At 34.8% G+C, this 25,868-nt stretch overlaps 1 protein-coding gene across 3 annotated transcripts in view; it reads left to right on the plus strand.

The window, feature by feature from the left end:
- The window catches only part of LOC107048804 (aminopeptidase N), a 71,686-nt gene that overhangs the window by 33,210 nt on the left and 12,608 nt on the right, over positions 1-25,868 (plus strand). The window contains exon 1 of one of the 3 annotated variants that reach the window (XM_015272218.1): positions 22,464-22,521. The exons of 1 other annotated variant lie outside the window; for it this stretch is intronic. The gene's annotated coding sequence lies outside the window, so the exon portion shown is untranslated. Of the gene's footprint in view, positions 1-22,463; positions 22,522-22,565; positions 22,670-25,868 lie in introns of those variants that run through there. One more of the 3 variants, XM_015272217.1, reaches the window with a different exon arrangement.

Below are 25,868 nucleotides of genomic sequence, written 5' to 3' on the forward strand. Positions count from 1 at the left end.
AATTTATTACACTGGACTGTAGTCCAGTACATTTCAATTTTCAAGCATTTGAGGGGCAAACGAACAATAAACAATAATTTTATTTGCATTAATTCTTCGTTTTTCAACGATCTCCATTGTATGATGAATCTTACTGTAATATTCCGCGAAAATCCATTGGTACTGGATTTGAGTACTATTACTACTTGTCTCAAGTATTTTTTCTACTTTTGAGAAGTACAGCTCGGTACTCAGTACAAGTACTTTCAGTACTGATGATGAGTACAGTTGGTACTTGTCACCAGTGCTAATTGTACTTGGAGCATAAAACTTGTATTCAGTCGATTTTCGACTTGGACCAAGTAAAAAAATTAGCTTTTCTCCAGAAACGCCTCGGTACTGAATACAAGTAGTTTTCCTACTTATCAGAAGTAATCTTTTTTTAGAGTGTAATTATAATTGATGGATATGGCTATCCCGGCATTCAGCAAGAAATTTGATGTTTTTGCTTCCGAATGGAAGCTTTGTAATCCCTTAAATTCAAATTCTTAATTTTTTGCGTTAGGGTAATTAAATATGACCTAAAAACTATGAATATGCGATTTTTAGATGGCGTTTCTATGTATGTATGTGTGTGGTCTTTTTTATTCATTTCTTTTCGAAATGTTCTTAAAAAGGATCAATCGAATTTTAGAGTTTTTTATGAATATATGTAGACTTCAATAAACTCAATTCATTGACACCAATTAAAATTCAATTTTTCATGCATGGAGAAAATTTTTTTAGAAAAATTCTAGTGCTAGCACGGGAAAAGAGGCTCAAAGTGACGGCCAGGAAAAAATTCCAGTGCCGGCACTAGAAATTTTATTGGGGAAAACGCGAATTTTTCCTCGTATTTCTGTGAAAATTTCATAGAAATCCCCAGAAATTTTACCAGAAATACCCAGAAATTTTACCATAACAGCACTAGAATTTTATACAACCGATGGATTGTAATTTTTTCCAGTACTCGTACTAGAATTTTTCTAGAAAATTTCTCTCCGTGTGGAGATTCAAAAAAATTGATATTTTTCCAAAAATTGATTTTTCACTGATCACCCAAAAAATTTTCATCAAAATGGAATTAGCAACTTGTTTATGCAATTTGGACGAGAAAATCGGGTTTTTCATGACTAAAAATATATTTCAAAAGTATATTTCATTACGTTCTTAATCGAGTTGAAAAATGGTGAGAACAGCATCATTGCTTATCAAGTTACACACCACGGTCATGAGTTTTTTATATAAAAAATCTCTATCTCTATTAAACTATTAAACTCGTCTATTATGTTGAATACATATTCATATTGATTCATGATCCCGACTAACTTCTGGCCGAACCTAAGTTAAACTCGGGCTTAATCCTAAATAAACGCTGATTAATTCCCAGCTATACACTAATTAAACCTTGATGGAATCTTCATTAAACCCGGACTGAAAACGAATTCGACTCTTGAGAGGGTTTGAGTGTAGAATTATTTGACTGCACGAAATAATACGCAAAATTTTGATGTCATTTCAACTGATGATAGTACTATGACATGAAAAGGTAGAAAAAGACAATAGTGAAATAAGAATTAAAAAAATAGAACCCATTCGGAAGCAAATTGCCGGTTTATTACATAATTCAATTGAATAAGGTACACTGAGAGAAAAATGAAGTTCGATTGACAGTAAGAAAATAGTTGAGGCATTTTGGTGAACGATACGATTTTTTTTGTATGCGGCACATAACATTATAGTAACTTCACAAGCGTAATTTTTGCAAATCAAAATGCAGTTAAACTAACCAAAGTTCAAAAGTAACTATGACAAATCTATCGTGAGGAGAACTATAAAATAGTTGCAATGACTACATTCCATTGTAGTAATTACTTCTCCGGCCATAGTTACCGTAACTTTTTGATTATAATTCAATGGTGATGGAATATAGTCAGAAGAATTATATTTTTCTCTCAGTGTAGATGCATACAATACAGTTTCTAAACAGCAAAAATCCAGTAGCCTCAACGGAAGATGGTTTCAGGTTACAATCACAGTCCCTAAATACTTAACTTCAAAATTGTGGCTGGGTATTAGCTAATGAATTTCACATCTTTGAATCCACTCCTATATTAATATGAATGTTCACGTAGGTGTACGGGAACATCCCGTACATCTACGTGCACATCCATACTCCCCATTCGGCACCTCCCTCCATAAGGTAAATATTTAATTGTCATTACGCCAAGGTATCAAATTAAATTCAAAAGAACAGTAGTAATGCGTATATATCTAGCCCTACCAGCTGGTATGAACAGCAAAAAAGGCCACAATCTGAAAATTCACGGATGGTATATGAATACAAAAATAAAAATGAAAATAAAACTTGTGATATTTGTGGCCGTTGTTGTAAACTGAAACCATGTACATTTCAGTTTACAATCACGGCCTGTTGTTAATTAATTTCATAATGGTGGCTAGGTACCGGCTAATGAATTTAAACCTCTGCAAATTAACTTATATTAAAACCTATACTGAGAGCAAAATAGTGTAGTTTCTCCGGAATATATGTTATTGGATGCATGTCCTTTTGTATCAAAATAGAATTTCATTGTTTGAACCTTCTAATTCTTCATTTCAAGAGGGGATTCCTGGGAGAGCGTAGATAACGGAATATTCCTTCAAAAATGAGGCATTATTGCATTCAAAATATGTTATTGAATATGATTCCGTTGATGTCGCCAATACTCCAATACAATAAGATTTCAGATCGACGGAACGTGAGGCATTCAAATAACTATTAAAATTCGATGAATTATTCAAGGAATACGAAGGAATATATGATCGATTGGACCCCTATTAGATCGAATCACAAGTCTCATGTTTGGAGCCCTCAGAATAAACTATTGAAGGATACAGTTTACTCGCTCAGAGAGCTGGAGAAAACAGCAACGGATCAAGAGATACAGACTGACTGGGAGAAGGCAGATAGATCGAACTACTGCAGCTATTTCTCGAACGTCAAAACTGGAACAGAAATAGAGAAGTACTGGCACAGGAAAGGACTGAAGGCTTGGCAGAAAGAGACTTGGGCTAGATGGAGATGTGGCAATGCAGTGAGAGAGGGTAAAGGCAACTATATGGATACCAAATGCCGGGCATGCAGTGACTCTGGAGAAACTATAGAGCACGCAATAAGCTGCGAGCTGGTGATGAGAAGACTGAAAGCAACAGATAGAGACTGGTGGACAGGCTGGAGAGGAAAGCCAAATCAAAGAAGCTGGAAGAAGAAGTTAATAAATGCCCTAGCGGGAGAAGTAAATGTACCGTTGTGTGTAGAACTAGCCAAGATAGAAAGAGTGCTGAGAGACTACAGCGAAAAGAAATTTTAAGGAACTAGAAATTACGAAAGTGCTCAAATTGTGATACTGTGATATTACCATCTTATGTTACACCCTAAAGACATTATTGATAAAACAATTTATTGGAGTTTTATGGAGATATTTGTTGACTGGCTTGTGTAGATGTAAAACTGTAACAGTAGTATCAAGGAAATAAATATTCTATTCTATTCTACAGTTTACTCATACAATCGAGTGAAAGTGATGACATATTCCATATCGCCAATGGATTGTTTAATTGGCACTATTGAAAAGCACTGAGCGTGCGAGTCAAAAAATAATTCGTCTTACTACATTTTTCTCTCAGTATATCGATACTCACGGAGGTGTTCGGGAATATCTATACTCCCCATTTGGCACCTCCCTCTATAAGGCAAAAATTTAATTTTCATTCCATTAAGGTATCAAATCAAATTCAAATAACAGTGGTAAAGCGTATATATCTACCAGGGTTCCGTGTTTCCTAGGGTTCGCTACGTGGACGCAGCTGAAATGAATCCCATAAAAACCGACAATATAAAAATTTACGAATCGTATATTAATTTAAAACCAAAAATAAAGATTATGATGTTTGTAGCCTCTATTGTCAACTGGAACTATATATGTCTCAGTTTACAATCACCATCTCTAATTAATTAGTTTCAAAATTTTGGCTAGGTAATGGCTAAGGAATTTAAACCCCTTTACATCACTCGAGTGGAAATTCAAATTAGGATAGAATAAGAGACTGACCAGTGAAAACTGATTTTGATCAATTTTGGATCAGAAATGTAAGGCTTGTTTGGGTCCATGCCTGGTTAAAATTCTAGGATTCAATCTTCCTGAATAGTACCGGATCCGATACGGATCTAGTCGAGATTTGACTGATCAGAATAGGATCACAATTCACTCCGCCACAATGGATACAGATAATCCATGCAGAATCTCATCAGATCCTGATCCGAAAGTCTAATCAAGAAATTCTGACCAGTATTGAACCTAAAACTAATGTAGATCCAAGCTAACTGAGTGAAATTTCCACTCGGGCAATTCATATTAATATGGATTGCCTCCATAGGGCAAAAATTTAATTTTCATTACATTAAGGCAAAAATCAAAGTCCAATCAAAGTCAAAAGAAAAGAGGTAATGCGTATATATCTCTCCCCTACCAGCGTTCAGCGTTTCCTAAGGTCCACGACGAGGACGCAGCTGGTATGAACCTAAAAAAAACCACAATATCCAAATTCACGGATGATGTATGAATTTAAAAATGAATATAAAAACAACAGTTATAATATTTGCTACCGCCGTAAACTGAACCCCAAAGATGAATAAAAATCAGAAAGGTCGATCAGATTCCAATAAAAGTTTTTGAATGCAAAATACCAATATTTATTTACAATGAACAATTGAAATTTTAGTTTCAAATGCGAAATGAGAAGTCGAATTGCAGTTTTTGATCATCATATTCATGTATAAAAAACAAATTCTGCTGCGGTTTTCACGATTCTGAGCTGTTTGTTGAGGGTTTAAGGTGAGAATGAGAACTCTAAAACTTACAATTTTCAATACTAATTTTGGCAACTACTGACAACTGCGAAAATCGGTTTTGGACTCATTTGCGATATGGTAAAGTTTCGAAACGTGAAAGTCTAATTTAAATACCTCTCCACATTATTTTTTTTAAGCACAAGATAAACTTGGTAAATATTGGCCAAAAATTTTAGGCATAAGAGACCTGTCTTCCAATATTTTCACTTGAAATCACTTAACTCGTTAACCCTCACACGGAGAAAAAAATTGTAGAACAGTTCAGGTACCAGAAAAATGATGGTGCCTCCGAATAATTTTTCCCGATAATGTTTCACAATAATGTTTCTAGAAAATTTTTCTCTGTGCATGGAACACTCGGAACCCACCTGCATTATAAATCCGAACTCCCTAATATTTCCAAATCCATGCGACTAAAATTCTCCTGAAAACAATTGGTAAATTACATTCTCAGCATTCCACTCCTCACCACGAATTCCATCCAGTGTATTACGTTCATTCCACTGCGTAATAAAACTACACCAAAAAATGCGAGTGTGAGAATTTATACCGAAGAATATTCACTGCCTGCTGCAATGTGCAGTGTAATTTTACAGCGACGTTTGCATGGCCAAGTGGTAGCGAAAGATTGGATTTTTAACGAGAAAAAATCGTATCCAGGTGGGGTGAGTTTGAGGAGGGCGCGAGAGTCAAGCGCGGGAGTGCCACCCGGTGAATGATCCAATATGCTTAAGTGGATTCCAGATCGATCCGCCCTTTCCACAAGGCAAACGTCCAGTACAGCTGGCCCCTCTATTCAACTACACAGCGATGCCCTCTACACCCCGTCCATCACTGCCCTGAACTTTCTGATCCGAGTTGAAATAAGAAAAAAAAAATAAAGCAAAAGTTAAAAAACAAAAAAAAGATGAGCACGATTCGAGATTATCGACCCGACTCATTCCCTTCCTCACCTGAGTGTGTAATTTTTTTGTTCAACTCTCTTCCACCCATCACAGAGATGCAAAAAAGCTGCGTAACAGCGAGAAACGGCCCGGACTTTTAATGAACTTCAACAACTTTATTAATTAAATCCTGAAAATTAATTATGTGGACAACAAAGCGCAGGGAAAAATTACGGTAATTTGTTTGTTTGTTCCCGCACGGAGAATAGAAAATTACGGTATTTGTCCGAGTGCTGCAACTGCCAATGGCACTTGTTACATTGATTGCACGATTTACTTTTACGAGCGTTTCGATGCGCGTACACGTCAAGGTAGTGAGTCATGTGGGGTGAGAATGGAACCGTCAAAGTGGATAATGACAATTGCACTGAGCCGACACTTCATCAATCTCTTGGGAAATAGAGAAAAGCATTGAAGGAATATAAGGGAATTGGAGTTTTCTTGGAATGAGATTCAGAGGAGGAATTATTCGGGATTGATGATTGAGGAAGACCACAAGATTCTTCATCTCATAGTTGAGTTGTAGCTGAAAGAAAAATAGTTTTAAGTCAATTATGCGGAACAGACAGAAAATTGGGAAAGTTTGGATTAAATTATAGGAAAACTCTATTCCGACCGATTAGGAATGAGTTTGACAATGCTCGAGATATTCCCAAACCAACCAACTTCACGACAACCATGATTTTTTGGGATAGGAAGAGCTTTATATTTGATTCGTAAACGTTCTGATCATCGAATCAAGAATTTCGAGTGATAATTTTTTCCCCGAGAGTATCTGCAGTACAAAATGAAATGATGAATACAATTGAGTCTTTTACATGCTTTATTTCACTTTCAGTTGACATTGACGTCTCATTACGAGATTTAAAGGATTGGTAAAGGAATATCGGGGAATTGGAGTTTTCTTGGAATATGAGATTCAGAGGAGGAATTATTCGGGATTGATGATTGAGGAAGACCGCAAGACTCTTCCTCTCATAGTTGAGTTGTAGCTGAGAGAAGAAATAGTTTTAAGTCAATTATGCGGAACAGGCAGAAAATTGGGAAAGTTTGCATTTAATTATAGGAACACACTATTCCGACCGATCAGGAATGAATTTGACCATGCTCGAGATATTCCCAAATCAACCAATTTCACGATAACCATGAAATTTTGGGATAAGAAGAGCTCTATATTTGATTCGCAAACCGCCTGATCATCGAATCAAGCATTTCGAGAGATCATTTTGTGCCTGAGAGGATCTGCCGCGAAAAATGAAATGAAGCCCTGATTATCTTTGATTTTTTCCTAACGAGAATGGCAACAGTCAAACCTCCAACAACAGTCAATCAGGGAAGGGGGAAAACCATAATCGACGAGAGTACTACATTTTTCAATTAAGTATTTTTTCCCCGTGTGTAATTGAAAACACTTACATAACGGGAATTTTAATTAATTCTGTTCGTAGCAGTGAATTAGTTGTGCTTATGCAACTTCCTCAATAGTGAGGTTTGTGAAAGAAATAAAAGATGGAATTGATGGCTTTTTGTATTCATAGAATTTTATAGTTCCCTATTACAGTTTAGTTTCTATAGTTTTGAGGTGTATGTGGAAAAAATTGTCAAACTTTTCAATCACTTTAAATTATAATATTTATTCAAATGATTGCAAAGAAACGAGTTGATACGTTTTAGAGAAAATAATATTGCGTGCTAAGTTCGATGCCGTGATGATAACGACAGTATAAACAAATATGATACAGTTAATGTGAAATACACCGAGAAAAAGGAGTTTTGATTTTTAGGGACGTGTCACTGATTATTGGAGATTCGCGACTGTGAAATTCAGTGATTGCAAAATTCTGAAATTAAGCGATTTTGTCACCAATTTTCAGCGACATTATCACTAGAGTTTTTAGAGTGATATCACGGAATTTTAGGGACCCATCTCTAATTTTTAGAGTAATGTCACCGATTTTCAGGGATTCATCTCTGATTGTGAGATAATTGTGAGAAATCTATCACCAAATTTCAGTCATAAAAATTACTGATAATAAAGGCCATTCTTGTCAGCGTCCAGTATCTCTGAAAATAGGTAATAGAGGTCCGAAAATCAGTGGCGTGTTCCTGAAAATCTGTGAGATGTTCCATTAAAATCATTACATACCCCCGAAAATCAAAACTTTTTATCTCTCTGTAGAATGATTGACTACTGGTGACATCTAATATTCAAATTAAGCTCGACTCAGTTGATAAGTATACTGCTTTTTACTGTATCTCACCAAGTTTGAAGCCGAAAAAATCCAATGAAACGCCGGAAAGACACTCGGAAGGATACGTCTATGATAAGATCGATTGCAGTAGCCTTGACATTACTTTTGATGAATGGATACGTTCTAGTTATTTATTTGCTACGAGAATCATTCCATTTGCCTCAGTTTAATTCTGCTAATGAACGGAAAAAAATCGTGAGTATTGATTGAACACCCCACCGAAGTCCAGTAGCCAATTTGCATTGATTAATATGCATTGATTTTTTACTAACTCTCCATCCAGGAGGAAAAATGTTTGAGTCTACAATTTTCAGAATACCCCGAGGGCGGAATAATGACACTTCGTTATTTCTGGGAATTCTATCAGTAATTACATACGTAGTATATGTGCTAATCTTTAGAATTATTGTCCACATGAAAGAATTTAATAGAAAACCTAACGCATACGTTACAAATTTCAATTGTATTCCTTTGGGATTCTATTGGAAATTCTATTTTTTCTCCATTTCTATTGAAAACTATGCAATTCCGTCGCGCGATCCCGAGTCGAATATTAGGACCTGAATTCCCCCTTGAACACCTATGATGAGTAGGAGGACCAGGATGAAGTTAGGGTGTATTTACATTCAGAAAGACCCCCTGGTTTCCGCCTGAACGGGCGAGTTATTTCCAAATTCCGAGGGTTCAGGAGGAAAACAGGAGGTGTGTTAAACCTATTTATCGCCTGGACCCCCTAAAATGTTTTCCACTCCATCCCTCCTGGAAAGAACCTACAAACAGATCATCCTGGCTATCAGGGTTAATTCAGGGGATTTATGATTCCTTTTCATTCGACAGGAGGAGAAGGGGGAAAAAAGTATCAGTTGAGAAGGGTTTTTACGCCTTTAGGATGAGGCAGGATCATATAAGGAGTTATTCAGGATGTATAGGATGAAGAAAGGAAGAAAAAATATCTCAAGAAGGTAATAGGGGGAATAAGGTCTAGATATTCGACTCGGGATTCATTATAGATATTTGATAAAAAGGAGTTGATATATAAAAGAAGAGTAGTAGTTGATAGGAGTTGATTTTGCGAACTAATTTACTCTCTTATATGCCTTATTCTATTGCAATCCTTTTAGTTTTTTATTCACTTTTGATGGAAATAAACTCAATACAGTAGAAAAAACTTGTTAAACTTATTTCCAAATATTTCCTATTGAAAACATCTCGCCCGTAGAGGGTGAAATTGCCAGAAAATTATATATTCGTTTTTTTTTCAACTTTGGTTCAGTTCTGATCATTTGATGTTTTTTTCAGGAATATTCGTTTTGCTGCACCTTATCATAATTTCTTTATGATGCAAATTGTGAGAATTGGATTAATTCGATATTGCGAGAAATGAGATTTGGTCTCATTTAAACTTCTTTCTCCTCATTATCTTTATAGAATTCTGAATATTACGATACAAATTACATGTAAATTATTACTTACAAGGAACATTGAACACTTTCCGGTTTTTCATTTCATGCTCGCTTCGCTCGGTTAGATCGCGGTTTTCGGGCCCAATGACATAAAATATTGTATGTCACACGGTGATAAAAGTATTATTTGACTCTTTTGATTATAATCCAACCCGGAGGCGACGGATGACACACCACATTCGTTAGATAATAGCGGAGGGTGGGGTAAAATGGGCACTTTAGACTTTTTTTCAATTATTCATAACTCACAAACAAATTTATCAATTGAGCTCAGTTTAGGCTCGTTACAACGGGAAAGAATTGTTCTTTGTATTGAAAAAAAAATTCAATTTCATCAACATTTCAACCCCTCATTAACATTTGAAAAAAAGTCAAAAGTGTTCGTTTTACCCCAACCTCCCCTACTTTTATCGCCTGATGACATAATCTACTATTTCGATATTCCATTTTTGAAAAAAAGAAAACAATTTTCACTTGTTCCACGATCATATTTCGTTCGTCCTCTCAGGTTGGAGTTTGCGATCGGGCCAAATGCACTCTTCACTACACAATAGATCGAATACAGGTGCAAGGTGCACTGATAATCATACCCCAAAACTTTTACTGAGGCTTCGGAATACGATAATACGTAATGAGGATTTTTTATGGAGGGCATGTCAGTTGAGACCTTATGCCGAATGAAAATATTATAAAGTCATAAAATGGAGAGAAAAAGTCACCGAAGGAACTCTTCAGGAAAGCATTTGTCTCCTCCCTCTCCAAAAGCACTGACCCTTGTTACCGAAGTTTATTATGCCCACCGTTTCGCAGATTTATTCTCTCGAGATGTTTCTTTCCATAAAATTCAAAACTTGCACTTTATTTGCGAAAATTAATATTCATGTCGTTTCCTCTCCAACTTCAAGTTGAAAATATTCATTATTTATTTATTGAAATGTTGAGGAGAATTGAATCTCATCAGAAGTTACAAGTCAATAGTTTTCTAAGGGATATTTTCCAACTTTATTAAAATAACGGAGAACCCAAAAGCTTGTGTAAAATTTTGGTGTATCGTTTCAAGCAATCGTTGACGAATAATCTTCCTCCAAATTTCATCAATGTTTTAGCATCTCAAGAGGGAAGGTTGAAAAATAGATTTAAAAATTTTTAGTTATCAAATGTGTTAATCAAATTAAATTAATTACCGTTATTGCAACACTGTAACTTTGTTTTTCGTTATTCATTTTTATGTTCATTTTTTGGGGCCAATTAAATTGGCCCCGAAATTCAATTAAATTCTTTTTTTAATTTAATTTAAATTAATTTAAATTCTTTTTTTTTTACTCTATATCCTCTTCAATGTCAGATGAATCGTGTATTCTACTCACTAAGTTCTGCGGTTGTAAACAATCCAATCAAATGTTTAATGTGCGTAGAGTACTGTTCTCTCATCACCAAAAATTTATTCATGTGTTTCGCTATCTTTTACCAATTTTATATTTAATGTTAACTATGAAAAATGTTGATAATTAAAGAATTTTGAACATGTTTGTTATCTAAAATTAGTCGACTCTGGATCTCGTCTAGGCTGCTGGATGTCTAATAAATAAATAAATAAATAAATAACAAATAACCGTTAAAGCATAAAAAATTGAATTGCGTGAGAAGAAATTTTGAAAAAGAAATCGATGGCTAATGGCGTAATCAATATTAAATCTTGCGGAGAATTCATAAATGAGGAAATTGTCCTCCGAATACACCTTGACCTTCAAAATTCATCGGATATTTCCCTCAAGCTTGCCTGCAAAACACGAATGTGTCAAATTTTGCAGAAAAATCCTGCATTTTTAGCCTGCAAAACTTGACACCTTCATTTGTTTACAACGAAGCTTTCGGGAAATATCCGATAATTTTGAAGGTCTCGCGGTCTATTACAACAGATTATTTTTCTCACTCGGATTTCAGCCAATCAGAGCGCAGTATTTGAGGCTGTCAAACAGTTTTATTTCGGAAATTTCTAAAAAATTTCCGATGAAAATTCACAAGTAGCTTTTCAAATGTTTCTCATCTTTCAACGCATTTCGCATTTAATATTCTGTGTGACAGATAAACAAACAAGTGGGTTGTAAAGGTATGGCTGTGTAAATGTATCCGGATGTTGTTCACTGCACTCTGCTTGGCCGAAATCTGAGTGGAAAAATAATCCGTCAAATACCACTCGTGCTTTAAAATTAATCGGATACTTTCCTCAAGCTTCCCTGCCTAGGAACGAAGCTATCGGAAAATATCCGATAATTTTCAAGCACTAGTGGTATTAGTACTGAATATTCATGATTTTGTTTAAATTTTTTTCATGCAATTTAATTAACAAATTTGATTAATTGAAAATGGGTGGATCTATAGTGTGGTCTGTACCAAACTATAAAAGATCCTAGAATATTCTTAAGATCAAATAAAAATTCAATAGAACCATGCACGGAGAGAAGAGCTATGGTAAAGAGTCCCATGTTAAATTTACGACTTGTACGTATTACTAAAATTTAGGAAGCATTACTATGCTATGGTAATGATTCCTATGGGGTATGGTATTACATACTATGGGCCATGGTAAGTCTCTCGATGGTAATGAAGCCTATGAACATAGGAGAAATTACTATAGTGAATAGTACCCTCTACCATGTTACAGGGTAGAGTGTACTATTAATTATGGTAAAGGGCCCCATAGTCGTTTGGTAAAGTTTACCATAGTTTATAGGAGAGATTACCATGCACTATGGTAACATGACCTATATTATATGGTAAAACGTGAAAAAGTCATAAAATGTCACGAATATAAAAGATAATGATCTTCAAATGAGAATGTTTAAAGTCAAGATTTTTTTTTTTCGATGTAGATGAAGAAAATCGCAATTCGTTTTTATTTCTTTTTCAATTTTCACTTAAAATTGACAAGTTATATCGGATCATTCAATGGTTAAAAAATTGCGGATCAAATGATTGACGATGACGTTAATCATCAATTTTTTAGGAAGAAAAAATGCTTTTGTATTTCAAAAATAATATAATCATCATAAATTTCGATCAATAATGACTGAAATATTGCAATTTTCTGTTTTTAATCATTCAAATTTATCTAACAGTGATAAAAAGGGAGTACTTACTTCGGTGCCAATTGAATCTTCTGAGATGCTGAGATCCATGACTGTTTTAATTGACTCTCAATTGTTCACTGAGCTCTGTGTACTATCAAACCTTTGATCGCGCTCATTTTTCAGACCGATTTAGTCGAGAATTAGCAACTGTAACCATACACTATAGGAACACTTTCCACATCCGTGGTACCCTTTTTCATAAATATGGTACTCGTTACCATATTTCTAGTATTTTCTACGATATCGAGAAAAGGAGAGATTACCATGTGGATGGTAATCAGTACTATTTATACATGGTAATCTCTCCTATAATAATGGTTGTCGTTGCTATATTGTATAGTAATGCCTACCATGTTCGAATGGTATTGATTACTATACAACATAGTACGCTTTACTGTTGAACATATTAAAAATTACTATTGAGATTGACTTAGAAACCCTTTTACCATAATTTATGGTAACCTCTACCATATCAAAGTAACCCCTACCATTCACTTTTCTCCGTGTGATGTTAAAAAAAGACAAAAAATTCCTAAATAATTGGATACCTTCAACAATGTTGAAATAGAATTATCAACTACTAAAATACCAGATCTCTCCATTCAATCCTAGCATCAGCTTTGAACTTGGAATACTGCAGGTGCTAATGACCTCCGAGGTGGGAATTGTATCTTAATTTCCCAAGTTTCCTTCTACGATGACAAGATAACAATTATACGTGCCTTCTATCGTCTTCAAATAATTTAACGTGTACTTTTTCCCAAACTTCTAGGTTACCCCGCACTTTTCCCTAAATGAGAAAATTTCCTAAATTCAATTCAGAACATCGCAATTCCAAATTTCTCTTGCCACTCGCTTCCAGCAAACAATTTACACTTCACCAGACCCACGCATTTTCCTCAAAAATGAATTCCTCCTCCGAGAGTAGAAACCCTCAACTCCGCCATTTCTAAACAAAAAAGAAGAAAATAAACATTGAAATGAAGTTGATGATGTAGTAAGTCTACTCTGTAAACTCGTGAATGCCTCACGCCGGAGTAAATTCTCATGTACACCATTAGTTCGAGTGAGGGAGAGAGGGACGCATCTATATAATTTTCTCTCTACCGCGTTAGAGGAGTGAACGAAGCCCTTGGCCTGCTGAGAATCTCCATAGAGTTGTATCTACCTACCGGCATTCCATGGCTTGGTACACCCGTACTAGGCAAAAGCACCTCCGGGGACACACCATGTACCCGGTTGGATATAGTTGCAGCACCCGATGGTGGATGATGGTATATCCTGTTCTTGTAAGGGTACACCACAATGGGGTAATCCTAGCTGTCTCTTGCAGTTCCGCGCACAGAGAGGCATATAAAGGGAAACGACAGAGGGACTGCAGGGGAGAGGGAGGTTAAAGAGGAATGGGGAGGTGATCCACCCATTGAGATCGAATGACACGTCCCTTCCGGATTTCCAAGACTCTCTTCCCTGTAATTTCAGATCGCAAATTAAGAAATTCGAAGATACCAATAATCCGAAATCATGTCACGTTTCAATATCTGTCGGGTCAGAAAAATGTGACAGTCACACTAAGAAAAAAATTTCTAACATCTGCACTGAGAGAAAAATTTCCTAATACGTAGACAATATTTACTTGAGAGAAGTAAATTATTTTCAATTGCTTAAATCTCAGAATATTTGCGCTTCCCGGAACTCGAGTAGATTCTCATTCATCATTATCTTTGCACATTATATCATGAATATACTACATATCGAAATATTGGAACTGCATAACAAAAAAATCATGAAAACAATAAATACTTGAAGATTGACGATTCTTCTACGCGATTTGGGTAAATTTATTTGCGACAGAATCATACTTGAGTACAAGAATATTTTAAAGCATGAGACCTTTCTTATGCCTGAGAGAATTTGACAATTGAAAAGAAATTACTTGTCTCAAGAAAATATGTTTCAGATATTAGATTTTTTTTTCAGTGTGAAACATTTTTAATTGAGACAAGTACTTTTTCTTGAATCGCTTAATTCTCCCAGGCATTTCACCTCACGTGGCCCGATAAAGGTCTCATGCTTTAACATATTCTTGTACACAAGTATGATTTTGTCGCAAATGAACGCACTCAGATCGCGTAGAAGAATCGTCAATTTTCAAGTATTTATTGATTTCATGATTTTTTTAATGCACTTCCAATGTTTCGATATGTAATATATTCGTGATGTAACGCGGAACCATACACTCGCCTTCGGCGAGCGCTGCATACCTTCCGCGAATGAAAATCGTACATTGGATTACTAGTCCGTAAAGTTCAACTTTTTCGCACACACGCGTAACACATCCTATTTTTGGCAATACCTGCCAAGTTCATTGTTGGTGTGGTAGTGGGGTAAATTTTTTGTTTTTGTGAACGAAAATACATTTTCCGCACGCTGTGCGGAAAACAACAGCTTTATAGCACGAGCCGAAGGCGAGTAATATAATCCTCCAAGCCAAAAAAAACTTCCAAATCAATAAAATACTTGATTCCTAGATCAAGTCTTTGATTACCTTCGGCTCGTGCCGAAACCTCCCACAAGCCGAAGGCAAGTGATATAGTCCCACGAGTCAAAAACACTTTTCCCATGAGTATCGAATTATATTTTTAATCCCAATGTGTGGAAAAGGGACGTTTTACGCACGCGAAGCGCGCCTAAAAAGTTACTTTTTGCACAGCGTGACTAAAAATATTGTTCGACACACACTGTTAGAATTTTTTTTGCAATTTCATGGAAGATATTATAGTGAATCTCACGAGAAAGACATTGAATCGAATTTCGAAAAAAAAAATGGTTATGAAATTTCAAATAGAATCCACGGAAATTCATGAGTTTTCAGTGAAAGTGAGATGGAAATTTCACAACTTGATTAAATTTTCAGTAAAACATGAATATTCAGAAAGAAAATGACATAAATTTTCAATTTTCCCCTGAATTTTCCTGATTTTTCTGAATTTGTACAAAATAATTGAACTGAAAAATCAAGTATTTTATGGATTTGAAAATCACTGGAACAGAAAATCAATGAAATATTTGACTCTTTAATGACAAAATTTTCTGAAATTGTAGTGAAACTTGAACACGATAAAAATTCGCAGTTTTTGGCACGGAAAATTCAGACGAACATTTTTAATAGTGCATGTGAGACGGGAATTTTCAGCTTGGCTTCGCCTCGCGCCTTCAACTTCACACTCATGAAAATTCCGTCTCACTCGTATCGAACTATACTATTTCCCGTCAATGTAATGCGAAAAATTCCCTCATTCAGTTCTGTCCCGCTACGTTTTACCACTCGAAGAGTTCTAGACGTTCCATTCTCCCCCGCTCCTGCATCCAAGATCACAAGAATAAAATAACAAATCATCTTCTCCCTCACACAACTGCATACCATTATCCTCACCGCATGACGCTCTTGATGCCGGCGGCCCTTGAAATTTCATCCAAACATTCCCATCACAATTCATCATTGCGTTTGCCAGGCACGTGTCGTCAATTTTACAAGTGGAAGAATCCCCACGGTGATCGCGTGACTTCAACAGTACCACCGAAACACGATATCTTTTATTAAAACCGCTAGTTCAGCCCGCGTTCTCTCCATTTAATCTTCATCTCCCCGAAAATTTATCGCTCTCTCCCTGTCCAACAAAAAACTGCCTACAAGTCTTCGACAACTTGCAAAATTTTCACAACCAGAATTCCCAGCGAAACTTCATTACTATTCCGCCCCCCCCCCCTCCCCCGCCCCCTCCCCGCTCACTGCAAAACGAAATAAACCATAGAAATATGAACGTGAGAGATGTAGAATATTTAACAATGAGGCATCAGTGGGAATGAGAAAGATGAGTACCCAGCGTTGCGTTAAATTGTCGACCGTGAAACGCCCATGAAGAACACAAATGAGTACCACCAATGCGACTCCGCACAGCCACAAAGACAAAAAGAAAAACTCATTTAAATGAAAGAGATAAAGAGTGAACAAAAGAAATAGAATGGCCCCATGAGATCCCATTCCTCTTTCCACCTTGTCTAGGAGTAATTAAATTTTGAGTGTCTCGTCGAAAATGCATCTACCGCGAATGAAAAGCACTGAAACCCCACGCGGAACAAAAGATTTACCTCCGAAAAAAAAGTGTAAAAGAACTCTAGACTTTCTCAATCGAGGGAGAGGGATGCAAATTTAAGAAGCCACTGTGTCGTCGGCGGGTCTGACGACCTGTCCAGGCGCATGCACTTTCGGTCTATTAGATATTCAAAGACACCAACGGCGGTTGTACCGAGTGAGAGGAACGCCCGGAGAGGTGGAGGAAATAAGGACCTTGGGGGGGAAAAGGTAAGACACATTACCTGTGACGTTCATTGAATTTTACTCCAAAGCAAGTGGGTGAGTCCTCGGCATGTACTCCTTCGTGACTGAGACAAAATGTGGTGATTATTTTAGTGACTCGCATCGTTGCCCGCACAAATTGTTGCAGAGATGCTAAAACGGTGACGCAGAGGGTTCAGAGAGTTCTTCGTGGTTTTATTGGTTCAATGATTTCATAGTACTTCCGGTTCGAGTCATCGTTTATTGATGGTCGAGGATGTGGTGAACAGTACATCTTGAATTTGTGATTCAGCTGTAGTGAGTAATTCATAGGAGACATTGGAGTCTACATTACACTGAGAAGTAAAGGTTTTTTATAAGTACGGTTTCACTTAAGTTGAATCCTAAGCCAGAACATACCTATTTCAGAGAGTTCTCTCTAATTATGATAATAATAATAATAATAATAATAATAATAATAATAATAATAATAATAATAATAATAATAATAATAATAATAATAATAATAATAATAATAATAATAATAATAATAATAATAATAATAATAATAATAATAATAATAATAATAATAATAATAATAATAATAATAATAATAATAATAATAATAATAATAATAATAATAATAATAATAATAATAATAATAATAATAATAATAATAATAATAATAATAATAATAATAATAATAATAATAATAATAATAATAATAATAATAATAATAATAATAATAATAATAATAATAATAATAATAATAATAATAATAATAATAATAATAATAATAATAATAATAATAATAATAATAATAATAATAATAATAATAATAATAATAATAATAATAATAATAATAATAATAATAATAATAATAATAATAATAATAATAATAATAATAATAATAATAATAATAATAATAATAATAATAATAATAATAATAATAATAATAATAATAATAATAATAATAATAATAATAATAATAATAATAATAATAATAATAATTATTATTATTATTATTACTTAGATCGTTTTAAGGTTGTTGTTTCTACATTATATGCTAATTTTTTACTGCACAACTGTGATATTCATCCAAAATAATGTAAAAGGCCGAGTAGGCCATACTTGACATTAATAAATAAATAAGTGCGGTTTCACTTGTATCAAGAAACTTATGGCTTGAAAATTAACGGAGAGAGAATATCTTACACTGAGAAGGAGAAACTCTCGTCAAGAGATTTTGTGTTACACTTGTCCCGAAGACGACGATAATTTGTTTGTGACAAGCAAGTGCTCTCTCCGAGCACGTCTAGTTGAATCAATTCATTCAATTTACAAATGAATCTGACCATCAATATATTAAGGAAATATGTAAATACTTGAACGATTGTCAACTGCAGATATAAATCACTTAAGATACACAATAGAATGGAATATAGCGTACTAGATGTGAATGAGTGTAAATAACTAACCATATGGGTTACATCACTTGAAAACGATGAAAAAAAATTATTGAATAGTTTTTACGTCTCAAATCCAAAATATTTGAATGCAAAAAACCACTTGAAATGGTTCAAGAAGTCGCTTTCTTGTGGTGAACAAATTGCCCCTGGTTCTTTTCTCAGTGTGAGATTTTTTTCGTATCTATTTTCGATAATTAACCCTTAAGTGGTCGCACCGTGAGAGAATCCCCGCTAAACTATACACAACCTATGGGGCACCACTGTAGAGCGAGTGAGATGCTAGAAAAGCGCGACCTCTTAAAGGTTAAATAAGCGATTTTGACCCTCTTGACCCTTGTAACCTTGGGGTGCCCTGAGACCCTTATGACCTTTATAAACTTAAAGACCCCAAAGGTCCGCAAGGTCACAAAGGCCCCCTCCGTTACCCCTCCTTGTAACATCAAATAAACTTCAATATAGTGAAAATATATTGATTTTTTTTGGAATGGAATAATATTTTTGAAACGACAAAATAAGTCTAAAATAAAGAGATGAGATTTTTTTTTCCCTTATAAATTATTGCGATTGAAGTAAGAAACGAAAATTTTTTTAAAGATGCATGGTTCTGTATTCATTCAATATGAAATAAAAGCCTCTAAGTGATGATTCACTGGGTCGAAGTTTTTGGTATTTTCAGTCGTTCTTTCATCTCCTGATACAGAATAAAGAAAAGATTTTATGAGTTGTAATGACAATAAGAAACTAGTCAACTTCAGAAGAAAAATCCCTAAAATTCAGTACGGAAAACTTACTTATTTATGTCAAGTGAGAAAAATTCTTCAATCAAGAACCGTTAGGTTCTTACACGAAGAGAAATTCTCTAGAAAAACTCCAGTGTTAGCACGGGAAGAAGGGTGCAGCGACGACCAGGAAAAATTCCAGTGTCGCTACTGGGGATTTGATTTAGCACGTGATGTTTTTCATTCTGATATGAAATTTTCACAGATATCTTCGGAAATTTTATTAGCAATTCCTAGAAATTTTACCTTAATAGCACTAGCATTTTTCATCGCCGGTGGATTCAGACTTTTTCCAATATCAAGGCTGAAATTTATCTAAAGAATTTTTTTGAAGAATCATCTATTTACAGAATTCCTCTCCATGTATAATACATTCGAATTTATTAGGTTTTTAAATTAAGAATATTCGAGATGGATTGATACTCAAAAACTTAAATATTAATTTAATATCAATTGAACGAAGGTTTTACGTGACGTATAGGAGAGGTTGGGGTAAAATGGATACTTTTGACTTTTTTAAAAATATTAGTGACGGGTTGAAATGTTGATGAAATTTAATAATTTTTTTTCAATACAAAAAACAATTGTTTCCCTTTGAGATGAGCCTGAACTGAGCTCTATTGTTACATTTGTTTCTGAGTTATGAATAATTTTAAAAAAGTCTAAAATGTCCATTTTGCCCTACCCTCCCCTATACTTCGAGTAATAAAAAATTCATCATTAATAGATTAATTCTAGAATAAGAAAAATCATTCAAGAACGAGAATATTCTTAATTCAAGGATCCCAAGATTCTTATTTTAAGAACCCAAAAATTTACAAATTCCAGATGCAAGATTCCGGCGAAATGAGAGAAAATACGGCTCAATTCAACTACAATTAATAATTGTAGTTAAATTATTACAATTAATAATTCGACTACAATTATTAATTGTTGTTGAATTATCAATCATTCTAAATTTAAGTGGAAGTTATTGAGAATGAGAATTTTTTAATATGATTTTAAAGAGGAATCTTCTTAAAATCAATTAAAATTTCACATATTTTTACGACGGAGGAATTAGTTTTGTGATTTAAGCTCGTGTTTTCTCCGTGTACACTCCATATTATCTTGACAGAGAAAAAAAAGCTGTGATTTTCCGGACATGTCCGAATTGTAAGGAATCTATACGTCTTTATTATTTATTCACATCATGAAAAAAAATGAAACAAATGAGTTTCCTTTGAAATTTGAAATAATTTTACCTAGAAAAACGATGGGATTTGATTTTGTTTTTATGATGAATGCATCTTCATGTAATTCAATTTCGATCGAACATTGCATAATCATTTCAGTGGTTTTTTAGTTATCAGTCTAAAATTTTTAGTGTTTACGTTTTTTTTTCTAATAAACAGAAGAAAAGAAAATTGGTCGGGAAGCTATTTGTCTGACCCAGAAGGGGTCACAACCACTTCAACCCACCCGCAATGGGGAGCCAGCGGCCAACAACCCAGTCGAATTTTCAAGAATCTATCCCCAATTACTAGGGATTCGTGATTATGAAATGTAACGCGTGGAAAAATCTGGAATTCGGTGATTTTGTTAATAATTTTTAGTGACATTATCACTAATTTTCCGCAACATCATCGCTAATTTTCAGGGACATCGTGAGTAATTGTTCGGGAAATCTCATTGATTTTCACGAACTCATTTGTAATTTTTAGAAAGTTATCACCAAATATCGATGTACATCGATGAAAGAGTCTCATAGGTAAGCTTTCAAATCAATCTAGAAGTTTATATAAATTTTGACGATAATTTTACGAGAAAATCACGCAAAATTAATGAAAAAATTCTCTCGCGGATTACTGGTGTATCGGTCCAGAGTTTTTGATAACTTTCTGAAGATTTCTAGCACATTCAGAGTTTTTTGGACCATTTTGCATCGGAAAAATTGGAGAGTTCTCCAGACGATGCGCGAATTTTGCAAAGGAGTCTGTACCATTCTCGACCTTTCTGGAACTTCCTAGAACCTTCCATGAATTTTCGGAAGAACGAACATCTCAAATTATACACTAAGAAAAAAATTTTGATATCTGACACATATTTACTTGAGACAAGTAATTTTTGTTCAATCGCTCCCTTCTTCCAGTCATCTCAACTCACGTGGCCTGAGACGGGTCTCATGCTTTAAAATATTCTTGTACTCAAGTATGATTTTCTCGCAAATGAAGTCATCGCTCAAATCGTATAGAAAAATCGTCAAGCTTTAAGTATTTATTGTCTTCATGATTTTTTTCATACAATTCCACTGTTCGATATGTAATATATTCATGACGTAACGCGGAATGATAGTGATAAATGAGAATTAATTCGAGTTCTGTGAAGCGCAAATATTCTATGATTTAGGTCTTTGAAAATAATGGACTTCTCTCAAGCAAATATGGTCTACATATTAGGAAATTTCTCTCTCAGTGTAGAAATTAGGGTTATTCTAGTCAGTATCCAGTATCACGAATAATTCCGTAGCGAAGCGATAAAACAATTTAAGTCGTTTTTGACTGTTGGTCAGTTTTCCATGAATATGGCGGAATCAAAGGCAGATAGCAAAATTTGTCTCATAACCTTTTTTGTAGAACAAATCGAGATCTACGAAAAAGATTTTTACAAAAATCTCGCTATCTCTTTTAGATTCGGAGATATTTCTCAAAAAGCTAAGTCGACATCAACCGTGACATTATAAAATCAAAAATTCAAGTTACATAATCCATAAAATGAAAAACTTTGTTCTCCAGAGTATTTATACGATCATCGCAAGTAAATCTATTTCCACACTGTATAAGTAGTGCATTTTATCACTACTTCAAGGTCTGTCACCACTGAAACCCTCAATCAATCTCAATACATCCCTTCGATGGTCCCAAGACTCCTGTCGATATCCGTCAATACTTTTTCCCTCCATGATATCCCTGCCTAGATTGCTGGCATTGTTTTGTATCGGTCAAATGATTATCGAGTCACCTCAAAAGCGTCTCTTTCAATAGCAAATCCTCTCGTTCCCCTCACCCCATCAACCCTCGCATCGTGCGTTTGTGTACGATGGGCATCGATTTCACTGGGAGTTCTCTTGTTTGCACACATCCGAGACGTACGTGCTTCCCATCGAGGTGAGTATTATATATTCGGGTGAGTGAGCATTTCAAACGGAGGCGACGAGTGAAAGTTATTCGAGGTACGTGTGATGCTCTTGAAATTCTCGAATCAGATCCCCATTCGTAACATCAGATAGACGAACTCCCTCTTTTCCTTCCCAATAATTTTGTGATAGAAGTACTTGGATTGAGTTTTATTCAGTGTATCGACCGGGCCATAGTCTCGAGGTAATAATGAAGTTTACTCAGGTGTTTTTAAAACTCATTTAATTATCATCACCATTACTATTATGTGCTCTTTATTGAATGGGAATATTGCTTCTGGGATTTTTTTTTTCATGTTCTGTTCTCCAATGCAAATTCTATGTGATTTACAATTGGACACGTTTTTCACATTTATTTAGATGATTCAGAACTCTTTGATTTGTTATCAAGTACCATATGAAATATTTAATGAATTGGAGACAAGAATACTTGTTCCAATGGGATTGTATCTCTACTTACCGCTAGTGCGATAAATTAATTTGTAATTTAAAATGGTTATCTGAATTTATCCTTTTGAATCTCGGAGAGTGCACTAATACACTGAGAAAAAAAACGTTTTTTGAGAAGTACGGTTGCACTTGTATCAAGAAACTCATATCTCGAAAATTAGCAAGAAAAAAATATCTTCCACTTAGGAAAAAAACTCGTCGTCAAGCGATTTTGTACGTGTCCCAAAGCCGAGTATAATTTTTTTACGACAAAAAAGTGATTTCTCAAACCAAATCTAGTTGAATCAATTTGTCCAATAATTTTGTAATCTTAAATGCAAAATGTTTAAATGCAAAAACCACTTGACTTGGTTTGAGAAGTCGCTTTCTTATTGTGAACCAATTTTTCCGCATCCTTCGGACAAATAGAAAATCTCTTGACGCAAGTTTTTTTTTCAGTGTAAGATATTTCATTCTCGTCAATTTTCGAGCCATGAGTTTCTTCATACAGATAAAAACCTACTCTTCAAAGAACATTTTTTTTCTCAGTGTATGCTCACCCAAATTTCAGGAAATTTCGTTATTGAAAAGTTATATATCCTATTTACTCATATATCAATGATAAAATCAGTGAAAACTGTTAACTTTATTTCAATTATTCAGTAGAAATTTGGAAAAAATAGATAAATTCTGGTGAATATATTCAGGAACTTTGCAGTGATAAAAAATTCAGTTCATTTTGGTAGCGAATATTCCTATTTAATTACAAGTTGAAATAAGTTGTCACCTCTCGTGTTATTCTGACTGGCTAAAATGTCTCAATTTCGGAACTCTGTTGTGCTGAAATCTAGCGAGACAAAAATCCTGTGAATAAGAGAAATTGTCATTCTTTTATAGAGAGAATTTACCTCAAAAAACGAAGGGAAACTTGTAATTCTCACTAATTTTCAATGGAATCCGACATAGTTTTCAGAAAATTTCTGTTCTGGAGTTCGAAACTTTTGGGTGCTCAAAATAAAAAATTTTAGGGCTTTTGCATCCAGAACATCTGATTTCTCAAAGTAAAAACATCCTCGCTTTTGAATTTCTCGTTATAAAATTAATTAATAGCTCTAAAATTAATCTATTCATGTTCATAAATCCTTCGCTGCTCAGCGTATAGCACCTGACATCTTAAGTGAGTTAATGTTCAATTATCCTGCAATTTTATTCCTTTCGGATGTTCTTAATTGACGAACGTAGGTTTTTAATTTAAGAATCTAACGGTTCTTGATTTAAGACCTCTTTTCATTTGAAATAAGTAGGGTTTTGAGACAGAATTTTACAGATTTTGTTCTGAAATCAAGTGCCAGTTTCTTATTCTTTGTACAATTCCTTCGAGAACCATGACTTTCTTAAAATTAGTAACCTGGTTCGGGAAACTAGAAACTTTCCTTCTGTGGGTTGAGTTGAGTTCGATATACACTCAACCGCTCCAATTGTCATAATGTTTAGCAGTTCAGGGCCATTCACGAAATACATTGAACGTTAGTAAGTTTAAATGTTCTACAAATAATTGACATGCTGGTGATTAGTCTTGTCATCATAAAAAAGTCTCTGAAAAATAATGTGAAAGTTTTCGACGTTTCGACCTTAGATTTCGAGGTCCACTAAGAAAAAAATTGGACTGAATTTTTCGCAAACAAACCTTGAATTCAATTGAAGCATATCCTAGTATCTTTTACAGTTTATAATAGATCACACATAGAGAAATTTTTGGTAAAAATTATAGTGAAATCGAGGTAAAAATTACCCGGATTGAAGGGTAATTCTGTAGCAGTTTATTTTTGGAGTAATAAATGTCTTGAGTGTGGATAAATTTTAATGAACATTTTCGGATAATATTTGTTCTTGTCTGAGTAAAAATTGCCAGTATGCGCGGATAAAAATTATTACATATCTTGGTAGTTTTTACGAATATCTGTATAAAAATGACTGTTCCAGAATGGTAAAAAATACTAACCTTACCTACAGATCTCTTCCACGCACCACGCAGGTTCGGACTGAGGTTTAATGACGGAGAGGGGGTAGCCTGGCTGAATCTGCCTCTCTCTTGCACGCATTGGATTAGAGAGAGAGAGAGGCGCAAAGAAAAAAATAATTTACAAAATTACAAACTCCCCCCCCCCGCCCGTAGTCGTTTAGCGCGGCGGTGAGTTTTTCAAGGATATCTCCGAAACTAAGGGAGCTAGCGAATTTTCCTTGAAAAATTTGGGGGGAGGGGGGGGGTTGTTTACCGAGAATTCTCGACATACCATCCCCCCCCTACTACCTCCAATTTTTCGAGGAAAATTCGCTATCTCCCTTAATTTCGGAGATATCCTTGGTTGTATATCTACTGGTAGAATTTATTATTTGGAAAGGTAAAAGTGTCGCGCGCATCTGGTTAGGTTTTGATGCGCACATGGGTATAATTTAATAGAATTGGGTGAATAAAAATTATTATATGAATTTTATAATAATTACCAGGAGAACTATAATTTTTATCATTTACATAGATATTTTTTGTCTTTATCTATATACATTTTGACAAATGTATCGACAATTTTTGCTCCCTTCGGCGAAAATTACCATACGGAAGGGTAAAATTTATTTTACATATGATAAATTTTATTATTTAACATTAATTTTTGTCTTCCGGATATAAATCAGACGAAAAATTTCAATAATACGCGTTTATCCTTCTGGAAGGGTAATTTTTACCAAAAATTTCTCTCCGTCTAGAATAGTATATTGTCTACCAAGGGAGTGAAAATAAAGGAGTCGTGCCCACGTGCAGAATGGCCACCCCAGCCGAAGGCGAGGGTTGTAAACACGTGGGTACGGCTTCTGTATTTTACCTCCCGGGGTTAGGACGTTATTTTCCGTCACGGCGTAGGCGCAAAGCCAGATTTCCCTCCCGCGCAGCGGGAAAT

Source organism: Diachasma alloeum, unplaced genomic scaffold, assembly GCF_001412515.2.
Source record: "Diachasma alloeum isolate Michigan unplaced genomic scaffold, Dall2.0 Dall_scaffold_00197, whole genome shotgun sequence".
NCBI lineage: Eukaryota > Metazoa > Arthropoda > Insecta > Hymenoptera > Braconidae > Diachasma > Diachasma alloeum.